Raw genomic sequence first — 15,885 nt, forward strand, 5'->3', positions numbered from 1 at the left:
GGACGAAGTGAGAGAGTGGCGTGGACATATAAACACTATCAAATGTAAAATAGATAGCTAGTGGGAAGCAGCCACATAGCCCAGGGAGATCAGCTTGGTGCTTTGTGACCACCTAGAGGAGTGGGATAGGGAGGGTGGGAGGGAGACGCAAGAGGGAGGAGATGGGGATATATATATATATAGCTGATTCACTTTGTTATAAAGCAGAGACTAAGACACCATTTTAAAGCAATTATACTCCAATAAAGATGTTTTTAAAAAATCTAAGACATAGTTTTGATGTTATATCTACACTGAAGCACTGAACCTCTCAGTTTAAGGTATATTTATAATTTAGGGCATTGTGTATTTCCAGGGCAAAATAAATTGAATCAGCACCAGCTATGTTTGTACTCCATTACCATCCTAATGACAACATGGTAGAGAAACTTTCATAATCTGCGCATAATCTGCTTTTAGGAATTTAGAATCGTTAATACTTATCACAGAAAGATTACGGGCCATACAAATAAAGAGAAATATTAGGTCAGAAATATAGGCAGCACATATTAACACAAAGCCTAGAAGAGCATCTTTTGAAATACAACATTCATTTGGAAATTCTTAATCAGCTTAGCACTATCATTTCAACCTAAGAGTGATTATAAAGCCGTTGGATCAATGCAGTATATACTCATCCCATTAAGATAACAGTTGAAAATGTGAACCAAAATTAAGAATAATATATTTGTACGTCGTTTTCCATCCATTCTCAGACCCCCTCCCCTAAATCTAACTTTCTTTGGTAGGTAAAGCTCAGATACACACTGTGGGTGAAATGGATATGTCATAAGGCCAATAGGAAATACAAGATTTAGGACAGATAAAGTAGCCCATCAACACTACTTAGGTACTGGCAAGAGCTCCCTTTCCCCTTTCATGATACTAGGAACCTAGGGAGACAGAAAGTGTAGACACCCAAGAAATATGGACAGAAGTAAGACAGACAGACTTGTGCCCTTGCTCTTGCTGTTCTTCAACAATACTGCAAAAGCAGTATTTAGTGAGATAAAGTCCTGTCCAAGACATCCTTATGATGGCTGGGTATTTAGTGAGAAGAAATGTTAGGACAAGATCCAGATCAAGAAATGGACTTCCCATTTGCATAGGAAAACTGAGGGTTTCATACCTTCTTTGCTGTGGGCTGCCTTTTGCTATAAACCTAAATGGAGTTACTCCTAGCTTATTGGGGTTAGGAGTGAGGTGGGTGATGGCTACAGCCTCCAATTATTCCCAGGGGAAAAAAAAGTGAGTCAAGAGTTCCACTACCACTGTGTCTTCCAGGATTATTAATACAAAGAGATTTGGGACTTCAAATTGACACTGGGAAAGTATTATCTTTACAGTAGATATAGAAGCTACATAGTAGTGAAAGAATCTGTAGGCAAACTTTACCACCTCTCTGGATGCCATTCTTAAATAGAGCTTTCTCGGTTAATACTTAGTACATTATACCAGTAACCATAGCAGCGTACAGATTTGAATATTGCTGTTAAATTCCATATAATTGGGAAATGTAAAGATGAATTAACATTATTTCCTTTTCTGCTCCACAGAGGTAAGTTGGTATGAAGTTGGGTCACCCTGCAAAACAGAGCCAGAAATTTTTCTCTTTCAAGACCATGAAGAAGGAAACTGAGTGAAGAAATTGAACTTAAATCTGAAAGAGATGGGCTTAATATTTATCAAGCATCTCTACCTAGGCTAAAATATTTAATCCTTTCAGAGCCATCTGAGGCATAGGTGTTATTATTACTACTTTATAGATGAAGAAACCAAGGCTTAGGAAGTTAAGTAGCTAACTGAAGGTCACACAGCCAGAGAGTGGCAGGAGCAGGATGCAAACATAGGTGTATTTTTCCTGATTCCAAATTCTGTTCTCCTTCCTAAGGCATCTTAGTTACCATTGGAGCCATTTTACAGATAAGAGAACCAATAATTAATTTCTTCTATCCTTTGACAGGTAAGAAAACTGCACCTCAGAGTAATTAAGCATCTTCCCAAAGTCACATAATTACTTAATGCCACAGAATTCAAACCTACTTTTTCACAACAGATTTACCACCAGATCACAAGTATCACAACTAAATCTAAGCCAAAATGGGAAAGAAAACGATTCATATCAATATTGTTGTCACCAGACACATAGATTAGAGCAAGTCTACCACCACTGGCCATCTGGTCTACAAATGTGGTGGGATCAACAAAAGAGCCAAAGAAAAAATTTGAGAATGAGGCTACTGATATGAGAAAGGGCTCCTTCAAGTGTGCCTGGGTATTGGGCAAACTGAAAGCTGAACATGGGCTTGGTATCACCACTGATATTCCCCTGTAGAAATTCAAGACCAGCAAGTAGTATCATTGATGTCTCAGGACACAGAGACTACCCAAAACATGCCTATAGGCACACCCTAGGCTGACTGTGCTGCGCTGACTTCTGCTGCTGCTGGCATTGATGAAGTTGAAGCAGGGATCTCCAAGAATGGGCAGACCTGTGAGCATGCACTTCTGGCTTACAGACTGTGGGTGAGACAACTAATTGTTGGTGTTAAAATGGGTTCCACTGAGCCACCCGGCAGCCAGAAGAGATAAAAGGAAATCATTAAGAAAGTCAGCACCTACATTAAGAAAATTGGCTACAACTCCAACACAGTGGCACTTGTGCCAGTTTCTGGTTGGAATGGTGACAACATGCTGCAGCCAAGTACAAACATGCTTTGACTCAAAGGATGGAAAGTCACTCATAAAGATGGCAATCAATGCCAGTGAAACCACGATGCTTGAAGCTCTGGATTGCATCCTGCCACCAAGTCTTCCAACTGACAAACCCTTGCGTCTGCTCCTCCAGGGTGTCTACAAAATTGGCGGTATTGGCACTGTCCCTGTGGAGACTGGTGTTCTCAAACCCAGCATAATGGTCACCTTTGCTGTAGTCACCATTACAACTGAAGTCAAGTCTGTTGAAATGCATCCTAAAGCTTTGAGTGAAGCTCTATCTTGGGACAAGGTGGGTCTCAATGTCAAGAACATGTCTGTCAGAGATGTTTGTTGTGGGGCTTCCCTGGTGGCACAGTGGTTGAGAGTCTGCCTGCCGATGCAGGGGTCACGGGTTCGTGCCCTGGTCCGGGAAGATGCCACATGCCGCGGAGCGGCTGGGCCCATGAGCCATGGCCGCTGGGCCTGAGCGTCCGGAGCCTGTGCTCCACAACGGGAGAGGCCACAACAGTGAGAGGCCCGCATACCACAAAAAAAAAAAAGATGTTTGTTGTGGCACTGTGGCTGATGACAGCAAAAATGACCCACCAGGGACTTCCCTGGTGGCACAGTGGTTAAGAATCTGCCTGCCAATGCAGGGGACATGGGTTCAATCCCTGGTCCTGGAAGATCCCACATGCTGTGGAGCAACTAAGCCCATGTGCCGCAACTACTAAGCCCACATGCCACAACTGCTGAAGCCCATGTGCCTAGAGCCCGTACTCCGCAACAAGAGAAGCCACAACAATGAGAAGCCCGCGCCCGCAACAAAGAGTAGCCTCCACTCTCCGCAACTAGAGAAAGCCTGCACGCAATGACCAAGACCCAGCGCAGCCAAAAATAAATAAATAAATGATCTACCAATGGAAACAGATGGCTTCACAGCTCAGGTGATTATCCTGTACCATCCTGGCCAAATCAGTGCTGGCTATGCACTTGTGCAGGATTGTCAAATAGCTAATGTTGCTTGCAAGTTTGCTGGGCTGAAGAGGAAGGTTGACTGCTATTCTGTGAAGAAGCTGGAAGATGGTTCCCAATTCTGTAAAGCTGGTGATGCTGGCATGGTTCATTTGGTGGCTGGAAAGCCCATGTATTTTGAGAGCTTTTCTGACAATCCTCCTCAGGGTCATTTTGCTGTTTGTGACATGAGACAGACGTGTCTTGGGTGTCGTCAAAGCAGTGGATGACCCAGAAAGTTCAGAAGGCTAAGTGAATAATATCCCTAATACCTGACACCCCAGTTTTAATCAGTTGTTGAAGAACATTATCAGGATTGTTTGTTTCTGTTGGCCATTTAAGTTTAACAGTAAAAGATTGGTTAATGATAATGCATTGTAAAACTTTCAGAAAAAAAAGGAAAATATGTTGTGGACCATTTGTTTTTGTGTGCGTATGGCAGTTTTAAGTTATAAGTTTTAAAAATCAGTAATTTTTAATAGAAACAATTTGACTAAAAATCTGTCACAGAATTTTGAGACCCATTAAAATAAAGTTTAATGAGAAACCTGTGTCCTCTTTTGGTCAAGACTGTAAATTCCTATAGTATGACTTAGGTAAAAGATTTAAGTAAGCATTTCCTATCAGCTATTTTTGGTGTTTTATAAGGAACCTAAATGCCCATTGACAGATGAATGGATAAAGAAGATGTGGTATATATATATATATACACATATATATATATACAATGGAATATTACACAGCCATTAAAAAGAATGAAATATTAACATTTGCAGCAACATGGCTGGACCTAGAAGTTATCATACTAAGTGAAGTCAGTCTGACAAAGACCAATATCATATGATATCACTTATATGTGGAATCTTAAAAAATGATACAAATGAACTTATTTACAAAACAAGAATAGACTCACACACATAGAAAACAAAGTTATGGTTACCAAAGTGGAAGGGGGAGGGGGAGGGATAAATTAGGGGTTTGGAATTAACAGATACACACTACAATAGATAAAATAGATAAACAACAAGGATTTACTGTATAAGACCGGAAACTGTATTCGATATCTTACAATAACCTATAATGGAAAAGAATCTGAAAAAGAATAGATATATGTATGCATACATATAACTGAAACATTTTGCTGTACACCTGAAACAATTGCAACATTGTAAATCAACTATACTTCAACTTAAAAAAAGGCCAAATTCTGCAATATTAATGTCCATGTGCTGCACACAAAATTTTGTGTAGTCACATAAACAGTGAGTAAATTTTTTGGTATAATCTCAAATTTTAGTTTCGCGGTTATTGGAATGTGCATTCTCAGATTTACAAATTTTGAAGTAGTTTAAAGAATCTAAAGTGTAAGGCTTAAATAGTAATAACTGCCCTGCTAGAGTTCATTATATCTAGATTCTAGGAAAAATAAAGGTGCTGGGAGTTGAAGAAAAAAAAAATTCAAACCCAGGACTTCTAATTTCTTCTCCAGGACTCTTTGCATTTTACAGGTAATTGTAACATTCTACTAAGTCCAGTGTTTATCATTTTGTAATGTCATTTGTAACCTTTGTAGAGCATTTATTACTTAATTTAGATGACATCCAGGGTCAAATTGACTCTTAAAATCTAGACAAGACTGGTCTCCAGCATACCTCATGTTGAAAGTCCAAATCCCTGTCCAAGATTTCTGTGCATTCCTGGGGGCCTTATGTTCTCATAACTGTCTCCTGCTTCAGCTGACTTCTTGTTCTCCACTTGGTATCTTGCAACTTGCTCATTACTGCATGGGTTTTTTAGCTACCTTTCTTAGTTTTACATACACACACACACAAATAAAATTATGCACACAAAGCCTTTGTGTAGCAGATGTTACAAAACGTTTAGAGAAATTAAGAAATAGATGGGGTTTGCACTGCCGACCCATCACAACTGGAATTAATAGTCATTCTGTTCTAGAGAGTCTTTTGGCTGATTTTCTATGTTGCTCAGCCATTCTCTCTCCTTTCTGTCCCCTCCTACCACCATCATTTTTTCTTTTTAATGCAAAGTAATTCTACCCTCCATTTGTTCTGCCCCACACTCTGAATCCTACGGTGGGCCTATTTTTTCATACCCAAATGCTCCAAGGTATTGTCTTCTTTTAAGACCACTTATTCCCAAAAGAAATTGTACTATCAACTATTAAGAAAACAATAGGATTTTTTAAACCACCCATGAACTATACCACATGATCTACGGGGCACATAGGGAAGAAAATCTGCTCTTAAAGAGTAGCTAGGGGCTTCCCTGGTGGCGCAGTGGTTGAGAGTCTGCCTGCCAATGCAGGGGACACGGGTTCGTGCCCTGGTCCGAGGATCCCACATGCCACGGAGCGGCTGGGCCTGTGAGCCATGGCCACTGGGCCTGCGCGTACGGAGCCTGTGCTCTGCAACGGGAGAGGCCGCAACAGTGAGAGGCCCGCGTACCGCAAAAAAAAAAAAAAGAGTAGCTAACCTAATAGGAAAATAGATACACATAACTCAGAGTTCCCTTGGGCCTCACCAGCCTGTGAAAACAACGAGGTCACATGATATTTAACAGTTCAGTCTCCACAACATGCCCACATCCCCCCCGACACCCCCAGCCCCATGTCCTGACAGATATGAGGAAGGCCAATATAACATAAATTCAGCTAATACAACTATGGAGACTAAATAACGTAAAATTAGAGCGGGGAAAGACATCTGAAGGCTGAAGAGAGTTACTAAGATGACCATGGGTGAAATGGTCCACCTGAGGTTTAAGTCAGCTATTTCATTTTCTGAGCTTGAGTCACCAGGGTTCAATGGTAACAGCCTCTAAAGGTCTGTTTGTTTAATCTATTTTAGTTTTATTCTCCCCCAACAAAAAAATCTGGGGTTATCTGGGGTTTCCATTGCTGACCAAATGGAAAGTATTAACACTCAAAGCAACTGACAATGGAAATCCGTTTAACTTCATGTTACAATGTTTCTGTTACAAGCAATGAGAAAAACCAGTAAAGTCAGTGAAAAGGCAATCTTGCAAAACAAGTTTTAAATAATGCAGCTACCACAGGTCCTCCATTCCTGAAGTTTTTTATTCATAAAATTCTAGCAATATCATTTGGTGGCAAAACTTGAACTGAATAGACATGAGACTGTTTGTAGTCATTTTTCATCCCAATTCATAGGAGTAGTCCTGTGTTTCCTGAAGAAACATGCAAGTGCTTGATTACAGGGTGCTCCTCCAGCCACACTAAGGGAAGTATGTAAGATGTGGAATGCATAATCTACCTTTCCAAAGTCTAAGACATGCTGAATTCCAGTACCCACGTGACCCCAAGGGTTGCAGATAAAGGGTTGTACACTATGTGTTGACATCTGCTAGAGGAAACTGAGAGCAAAGTAAAGGGAAGTAATGGCAAATGGGGGAAGCTGGTATGGCTCCAGGGGCCCAATTTTCAGAAGGCCTGGTTAAACATGTGGTCTGTCAAAGGCAGAGAATACTAGATAGAGTACCGTTGTAGACATCTGGAGTCGTACAGAGGCTGTGGTGAGTGAGAATATTTGGGAAACCCGAACAAGTCCTCCAGCCAAAGTCAGACTTGCCTATGGGGACCTGTGGCCCAGCTACTCATCACCACCTACAAAGCAGGGTGTTGAGGGCAGGACAGTAAGATCACAAACATTCTAGTGGAAGTTTCTAATCTCCTCCTTTTTATTTTAAGAAATCTGATCATTTAAGTTTGGGGTTTATTTCAACGCTCATTTAATTTTCAGAAAAGGGATTATTTTAAAAAGAAAAAAAGAGAGAATAGAAAAATAAAGACTTACTTACTAAAATAGGTCTTAAACTTGGCAGCACATCAGAATCACTTGGGAAGATTTTTAAACTACTGATCCCTGAACCCATCCCAGACACACTGATAAGGATGTCCTGAAGTGCTTCCAACGCACATGAAATTTTCAAAGTGACCCAAGGTAATCTTGATGTGTAGACAAGGTTGAGAACTACTGCCTTAGGAATTTTTTTTTTAATTTTTAAAAAGAGAAAGACTTTTCCCCTATTTCTGTACAAGGAATGAAAGTGCCAAAGGTCCAGAAAAGCCCAAACAGGGTGGCGAGTACACTTTGCAGTTCTTGTTTAATCACATGTACTAACCACACAAAGGAAGTTTCATTTCTGCAAAACCTATCCGTTTCTCTTTCATACTTATTGTTTGCAATCCTAGACGTATAAAACAATTTTCAGCCAATGACTTCATCTTCCCCAACCTTGAGGCCATGGATGTGTCCAACATTTATGTACCATCAAGGATTAAGGGAAGATCTGCTATATGTCAGAAGGAAAAACAGCTTCCCAGAAATTCCCTTTTGTGTTGGATGGAATGTAGCAGAATCAGTGTCTTGACAGTTACCTAACTTCTTTTCTTTCTTCTGATGGCGTATGTGCATAACACACTCTACATTCTTTATATGTATTCTTAAGCAATCTGGCTTTCTCTCCTTTTTCTCTGAATTACCTCAAAATGAAGAAAATGTTGCAAGTTAGTCTCTCTCTTATCTGCTTTAAAATATGGCTCCAGAATGCTTTCTCTTTGACTGTATCCTGTGTATCCCCATGACTGTTTGGTTTATTTGTGATAGCTGACAATTCCTCCTCTTCATCTGCTGCTTTGTGGAAATGATCAAGCCAAACAGGATTCATATTCTTCATGTGTTAGCCAACCAAACATATTTTCCAAGCTATTATTTATTTTTCTCTTTCCATTTGGACTTTTTCTCCCTTCTCCTCCTTCAAGTCTCTTCCTCAGAGGTTCTGCCTTTATCCTCAATTCAAATTGGGTAACCTGTTACTGTTTCTCAGAACATCATATGCTTCACTTTTCATAGCACTCATCACAATTTAATTAAATGTTTATCTCTATACTTATTTATTTAATGTCTATTTTCTTACTAGATGATAGAATATTTGAGGTCAGGAACCAAGTTTGTTTTGTAGTTTAGTCTGTTGTTTAGTTGTTTAGTTTGTCATTTGGTTTGATTTGATTTTTGTTTTTATCCTTTGTTTACCATGTGTGTCTGGGTGTGTGTTTGGGGATTTTCCTGGGTGGGTTTTTGTTCGTTTGTTTGTTTGGTTTTTGGAGGGGAGGGTCCTTTCTTTTTTTTTTTTTACATCAGTGCCTAACACTGTGTCACATCAGTGCCTAACACTAACACAGAGTGGATGATAAATAAATACTAATTGAATCAATGGATTAAAAGCCCCAAAGATCCAAGTAACCTGGGGTATTGGATATGTTCATCAGAAGGTCACTGGAGACTTTATGAAAAGGTGTCAGTTAAAGCAGAGATAACTGGAAACCAGAAAGCAGTAGACTAAAGATGGGCTGGGAGCCCAGAGAAAGGAGGTGTAGTACACCCACCTTTGCATAGCAAGACTTGCAATTGTCATGTAAAAACAAGTGTCCAAAATGTAAGACTTTAACCAGTGAGTCACACCTAACCTAATAAATGAACATTTATTTCAGAGTTGCACATTCCATTTTTATATAATTGTGATTCAGAACAAATACCTTGATGATGCTTTATTTGCTATGGCAAGTGCTTAACTGCAGCTTGTTTTGTTGGCATCTATTTAAATGTCAGTAAAACTCTCTCCCACAGATATTAAATTTTATAATTAATCATTCATGAAGCCTTCTTTAATCAACTTTTCCTTAAGTATTTCAAATTCTTGTCAGGCCCATTCATTTCCCCTATGATGATCTAAGAATTGGTTTTAGGCGATAAATTGACTATGTTCTCCCAAAGCACATTTTTCTTAAGAGTTTGAAAACATTCATCTTTATTCACCTAAGTTATCATGCAGTGGGGCCTGAGCTACAGTAAACACAACATAATGAGTAGCATCTGTTAACCCAATGGCAAGTGATATCAAGCATTTTCAAGTTTCTTGCATTTTTATGATAAGTAATATAATTTGACCCATATATTCAATGAATTAGTCAACTAACATGTGCAAGTGCCAACCATAAGTCATATCCGGGAAAAGAATTATATACACACTATGATATGTAATATGAAAAGATATATAACACTATGCTTGTCCTCATGGAGTTTATAGTCCAAGTGGAAAGACAGACATGCAAGCAAGTAGGAGCAGTAAAGAGTTAAGCAGCTATTATGGAGGCAAGTATAACTGATAGAGGAAAAGATTGGAGTCTGGGATAATAGGAGTGTCAGAATGGCTTCCTGACCTGAGCTGTATCTTGAAAACTGAGTAAATAAGGGGGTTGGAGTGAGAGGATAATGGGGAGAAAGGACAGTCCAGACTTGAAAAAGTGGATCAAAGACCCAGGAACGTGAAACAGCATGACATCTTGGACATGCTGGTCATTAGGCGTCTTGCAGGTCACTGGGCACAGAGTGGGGTTCAGTAAGAAATGAGATGGGAGAGGCAAGGAGAGACCAGGTTTTGTGGTGTTTTGTGTGCTGTGCTGAGCAGTTTGGATTATATTCTCTTGGCAATGTGGCATCTCTGGAATGTTTCAAGTAGGGAATGACTTGGTGAGACAGGTGTTTGAGGAGCTCACTTTGGCAGCTGTTTAGAGATTGAATTAGAAAGTTTGAGGTCTGGAGACATTTTATTAATTCATTCAAACATTTTAAAAGTACTTTTTAAGTACCAGATACTGTCTACCTCTAGGAATATGGGAATGAACCAAAGAGACAAGATCTCTGGTCTCACAGAGCATCCTAGCAGAGGCAGATAGATAATTACTAAACAAGTAAAGAGACAAACAAGAAAAACAGAAGATAACGTTAAGCACTGTGCAAAAATGAAAATAGGGTGACATAAGAGAGACTGGCCAATGGCTACTTGAAATTGCATGGAAAGAAAGACCTCTCTGAGCAGAATCTGAATGACAAGAAAAATCCGTCATTCTATGATCGGGCAGTAAGTATTCCAGGCTAAGGGACAGCTGGTGCTAAGAAGATAAAAGTTTAGCCAGCTCAAGAAATGGAAACAAGGCCAGTGAACAGTGTTAAAATGGTGAGGGGTAAGCAGTTAAGTTTAATAGGTAGACCCAGACTAGAATTCAAAGGCCATGTGACCTGAGGCAACATATTTGGGTTTTATTTTAAGTGCCATAGGAAGTCACTGCATGGTTTTAGGCAGGCAAGTGACATGGTCTGGTGTATATTTTTAGATGATCATGGGCTTCTTTGTGGAAGGTGGACAGGAGCAGAAGTAGAAAGAAGTTGGCAAGCTATTGCAGTCGTCCTCATGAAAGGGATCAGGTGGAATAGGGTGATGGCAGTAGAGATGGAGAGAAGCAGAGGGAACTGGGACGTGTGTGTAGAGTTAAAAAGGACTTTTTAGTGGTAGATTAAACGTGGGGAACAAGAGGAAAAGTGGAATCAAAGAACACTGCTGAATGTTTGGCATGTGCAATGTGTGGTTGTTGGAAATATTTGTTGAGAAAGGAGCAGATTGGAGAGAGGAAAATGGGAATTTCTATGGGACCATGTTAAATGTGAGATAACTATTGAATCCAAGAGGAGATGTCAAGTTGGCAAATGGGTGTACACGTCTGGAGCTCCAAGGAGAGGTCAGAGCTGTAGATAAAGATTTGAAAGTCACCCCTGTGTAGTGTTTCGAAAGCCCTGGGACTGGGTGGGACACCAAGGAGATGGTGTAATGGGAGGAGAGGAGGATACCCAAAAACCAGCTCTAGATGCTGAGAAGAAGATGTAAATATGGTTTTAAAAAGATACTGTGGCAGCACAGAAGCCAAGAAAATAATGAATGGCTTTAGAATATGATTATAAGTTTAAAAAAAAAGTATGATATCATTATAATAGGCAGAGCTTCTTTTGCAGCTACTTAGCTTGTCCATGTCTCTCTTATTCAGCTCTGAATATGTAGTGCTGTAGGAGTGTCTGACACAGAGTAGTAATAAAATAAATCTTGCAAGGGACCTGGGTTGGAGTTTATATAGATGTGGGAAACTTCAAAATTGAGGTCATGAGAGTGGGTGAGTGAGACTACCCAAGATGGGTGTAGAATGGGATAAAAGCCAAGGGCAGAAAGAACCCAACAAATAATAACATTTAGAGAATGTTTAGCAGTGGAACATTTAGCAACACTTAACAGTGGAAACAAAGAAGGAGCATTCAGTAAGACAGGAGTGGAGCCAGGAGAGTGTTGTTACTGTGGTTGGGGGGTGGGGATTGGCGGGGGAGGAGTGGGAATGTGAAAAGCTACCAAAAAATAGAGTCTGCTAGCAGACTTTGGAGAAAAGTAAACAAAGAGGACCTTGGTTTTAGTGGGTGAGGAAGAGGTAAGAAAGCCAGGAAAGTAAGTTTGAACTATTACTTCAGGATATGGGAGTTATTGCTTAATGAGTATAGAATTTCAGTTTTGCCAGATGAAAAGACTTCTGTGAATATACTTAACACTACTGAGCTGTACATTCAAAAGTTGTTAAGATGGTAAGTTTTATGTTATGTGTGTTTTACCACAATGTAAAAAAAGAATTTTTTTTCAAACCTAGATGAACAGTAAAAGTAGAACAATCACGAGATTGATGAAAAGAGACCATCTTCCTCTGAAGCTGGAGAAAAGGAGGTGAACCTGATGCTGATGAGGAGTTAGGAGACATCAGCACAGAAAACAAAGAGAAGAGTGTACATTAACCTGACTTTTCTAAAATATAAGGTGTGGTTGTCAGTGAGAATGGGAGGGCAGGCAGGAGTGACTCCCACCTCAGTGATCCTTGACGTCTGAGGAAGATAGCTTAGTGAGATCATTTCACAGAGGAACCAAACCTTGTTTTTGCTGTTCCTCTCCTGCTAGACAGTTTTTCCCCAAAGTGTATTACTTATTATTATAGTCAGTCAATGAGATTAATACACAGATAAATACAAAATCTTGTATTTGAGTGTATTCGGATTTATATCAAACTTAGCATCCACATTATTTCTTTTGTTCTGGTTGTACAGAAGCAATAAGATCATGACTTCCACAGACCAGTAGTTTTGAAAATGTATTTATTTGTTGACAGCTCACCTTGCAATCTTAGGAAAGTCTAAAATTAAACAAATCTAGAGGCTTAAAAGAGGAATAGTGGTAATTTTTATTTTAAATATGAATTACAATATCTAAGAGTTGCTTGCATTTATTTCATAATGTCAGAAAAGAAGCACTCATGATATACAAAAAACACCAAAAATACCTACAGTGAAATATCACAGCACAATTTTACTCTTTCCCACCTGATTATTAATGCCAGCGAGAGTAGAAACAGAGCAGATGTGCCTGAACCTTGCCTGGCATTTAATTTATCCCAGTGCACATGTGCAGGAATATTTTATTTGCTTGCAAAATTTTATTTGTATCTATATAGACAGGCTTGAATTTTTAAAAGAGCAGTGTATAGGTACAACTTTTTATTGTGGAAATGTTTATAAGCAAATTTTTGTTTTATTCATAAATATTTCAGTATGTATTTCTAAAAGCTAGGAACTTATTTTTTTAAACATAACAATACCATGATCACATCTTAAAAAGTTAATAACTCCTTAATATCATCAAATGTCTACTCATCATTTCAACTTCCCAATATATTTCCCAGTCATTCAAATAAGGACCCCAATAAGCTCCATATATTGCAGTTAGTTGATGCATCCTCTAAGTCTCTTTCAATCTATAGCTTCCCTTTTCATCTTTCATTTTTTCCCCAGCCTCTTCCTTTTATATTGAAATTGAATAATAAATGGGACAGGAACTATGCTAGACACTTAATGGATATCATCATATTTATTCATCACCAGAACCCTTTACAAGTAGATATTATAATTACCTAGATACAAGATCAGGAAATGAAGGCTTAGAAAAATGAATACACTAGCAGTGACAGAGTTTACATCTGCAGACCTCCTTGACTCCAAAGCCCATGTTCTTTCTATCGATGGCCTCCCAAGTCACCATGTACTTGGGTCTCCAAAGCTCAAGACGACCTCTGTTTTCTTTTGAAATGCTATCCAAGCAAATTTGAGCCCAGGCATCCCAGAAATCTGGGATTCTGTAATGAATGAAGGAATGAGTATCAAACCTTCTAACCACTTAGATATTTCCAATTAATTCCCACAAAAACAACAGAAATTACTGAAATATCAGCTGAGCAATCATCCCCCCATCCCCAACTCCTGGTATCAGCTTTTAGCCTTTCAGAGGTCAGAAGGAGATGAAGAAGTTGAGAGTGACCGGAGAGTGCCATAAGGAGAGAGAGATTCAAAATGGCATCTGTCATACTTGCCTCCTTGACCTCAAGCTTTGCAGAGTTGGTAACTACCGAATGATGACTCTAAACATAATGAAAGTCAGGCAGACTCCGTTTTTCTTAAAAAAAAAAAAACAGTGCCTTAAAACCTTGTAATAAAACAAGTTTAAAGCAGTTTCAGTCTCTCAGAGAGGTAATATTTTGATCAGGGATTGCATTCTTGACCAAAAAACCATCTCAAAAAAAAAAAAAAAAAACAATTAAGACATATCCAACAATATGTTAAAAAAAAAACCTTACAATTTTTGCAATTATTTAAAATAATAAAATAATATTCCAAGTGCTATAAATGAACATAAATTTACCTTGTATATTGATGTTTAAAGCAGTCCCAATTTACTATAATTGCACATAGAGCTTACAAATGATATGATCCTACTGAATCTCCATATTTACTGTTGTTACACTTGTATTCAGTCTCCCAGACTTGGGTCTATCATTTTCATGTTACTTTTTCGGATATATGGTGAATGCCAACTTTATGCCTAAGTAAAAGTTTATTTTATTCCTGTAGTCATTCAATACACATTTAATGAGCCAATCTTAGGTGACAGGTCCAGTGTTAGATGCTAGATACTAGAGAGCTAATGACTAATAAGACAAGGTTACTGTCAGTAAGTAGCTCAGCCCCATAGAGAACCGACATGTAAAGGAACAAAGATGATATAATGCAATGAGAACTGGGTGTATAAAGTGCTACAAGGATGCATGAAAGGGAATAGCTAATGCTGCCCAGAGTCTAGGAGGTTTTCACAGAGGAGAGCATCTATGAACTGACTGTTGAAGGATGACAATGATGATGGTGAAAATGGTGGTTCTGGTGGTGCAGGTTGTGGTGATAGCAGCTATCGTTACTGAGCACTAACTAAAGGCTTATAACTGTGCCATGTTTATATAATATCTCACTAAACCTTCACACTAGTCCATCGAGATCAGCTTTACCCACATTTTACAAAGGAAATAGCTGAGATCTAGGAAGTTAAGAATTGTACCTAATCACACAAGAGATAGGTGAAATCAAAACCACCTACCAAAACTTTTGGTTAAACCAACCCCTCCGGTTGCAGCAATAGCTTCTTATGCTAATACTCTCGGCCTCTCTGCCCAGGAGTTTGTCAGGTGGGCGAGTAGAGGAAGGACATCCCAGGCAGAGGGGTGGGTGTCTACAAAAGTTTTGAAGTGAGGGGCAGCAGTCCACACTCACAGAAAGCAGGTCCTGGTAGAGAGTAGAAAATGATTACAGTCTCTGCTAGAAGTTTTTCACTAAACATTCAAAAAAAGATCATTTGAGTAAAAGTGTTGAGAGTGGAATTGGAGTGGATGAGCAATAGAGTTTATTTACAGTGAAGCTGAAAACTTAATATATTACCTTTCCATCTTCTCAACTGCAAGCTACTTTCAGGCAGAAATTGACAACCAGGTTATATAGTTTATTAATTACATGATGTATTTATTCATTTGACAAATATTTCTTGGATGCCTCTATATCTAGGCAGACACTGTGCTGGGCACTGCAGAGAAGGAGGTAAAGAAGACACAAAGCCTCCTCAACAAGGGCATCACCTGGAGGAGGAGGCTGGCATCTCGGCAAGCAGACAGCAAGCACGAGGGACCCGTGTGACCGTGTCCTCACTTCCCTCAAATGATTCTCGGTTGGGCACAGTGGTGTTGCTGCCCACAGTGACTTCAGCTGGATGCACAAAATGCACCATGGTTTGAATTTAGAAGCTCCTAAATTAAGAATTAGATTCACAGAGAGATTGAATAATCAGAATAACAGCAGACAA

At 39.2% G+C, this 15,885-nt stretch overlaps 1 pseudogene; it reads left to right on the forward strand.

The window, feature by feature from the left end:
• The first annotated feature begins 2,232 nt into the window (after nt 1-2,232).
• Nucleotides 2,233-4,002, forward strand: LOC101274794 (elongation factor 1-alpha 1-like; annotated as a pseudogene).
• Nucleotides 4,003-15,885: the final 11,883 nt, after the last annotated feature.

This window comes from Orcinus orca, chromosome 8 (assembly GCF_937001465.1).
Source record: "Orcinus orca chromosome 8, mOrcOrc1.1, whole genome shotgun sequence".
NCBI classification, from domain to species: Eukaryota; Metazoa; Chordata; class Mammalia; order Artiodactyla; family Delphinidae; genus Orcinus; species Orcinus orca.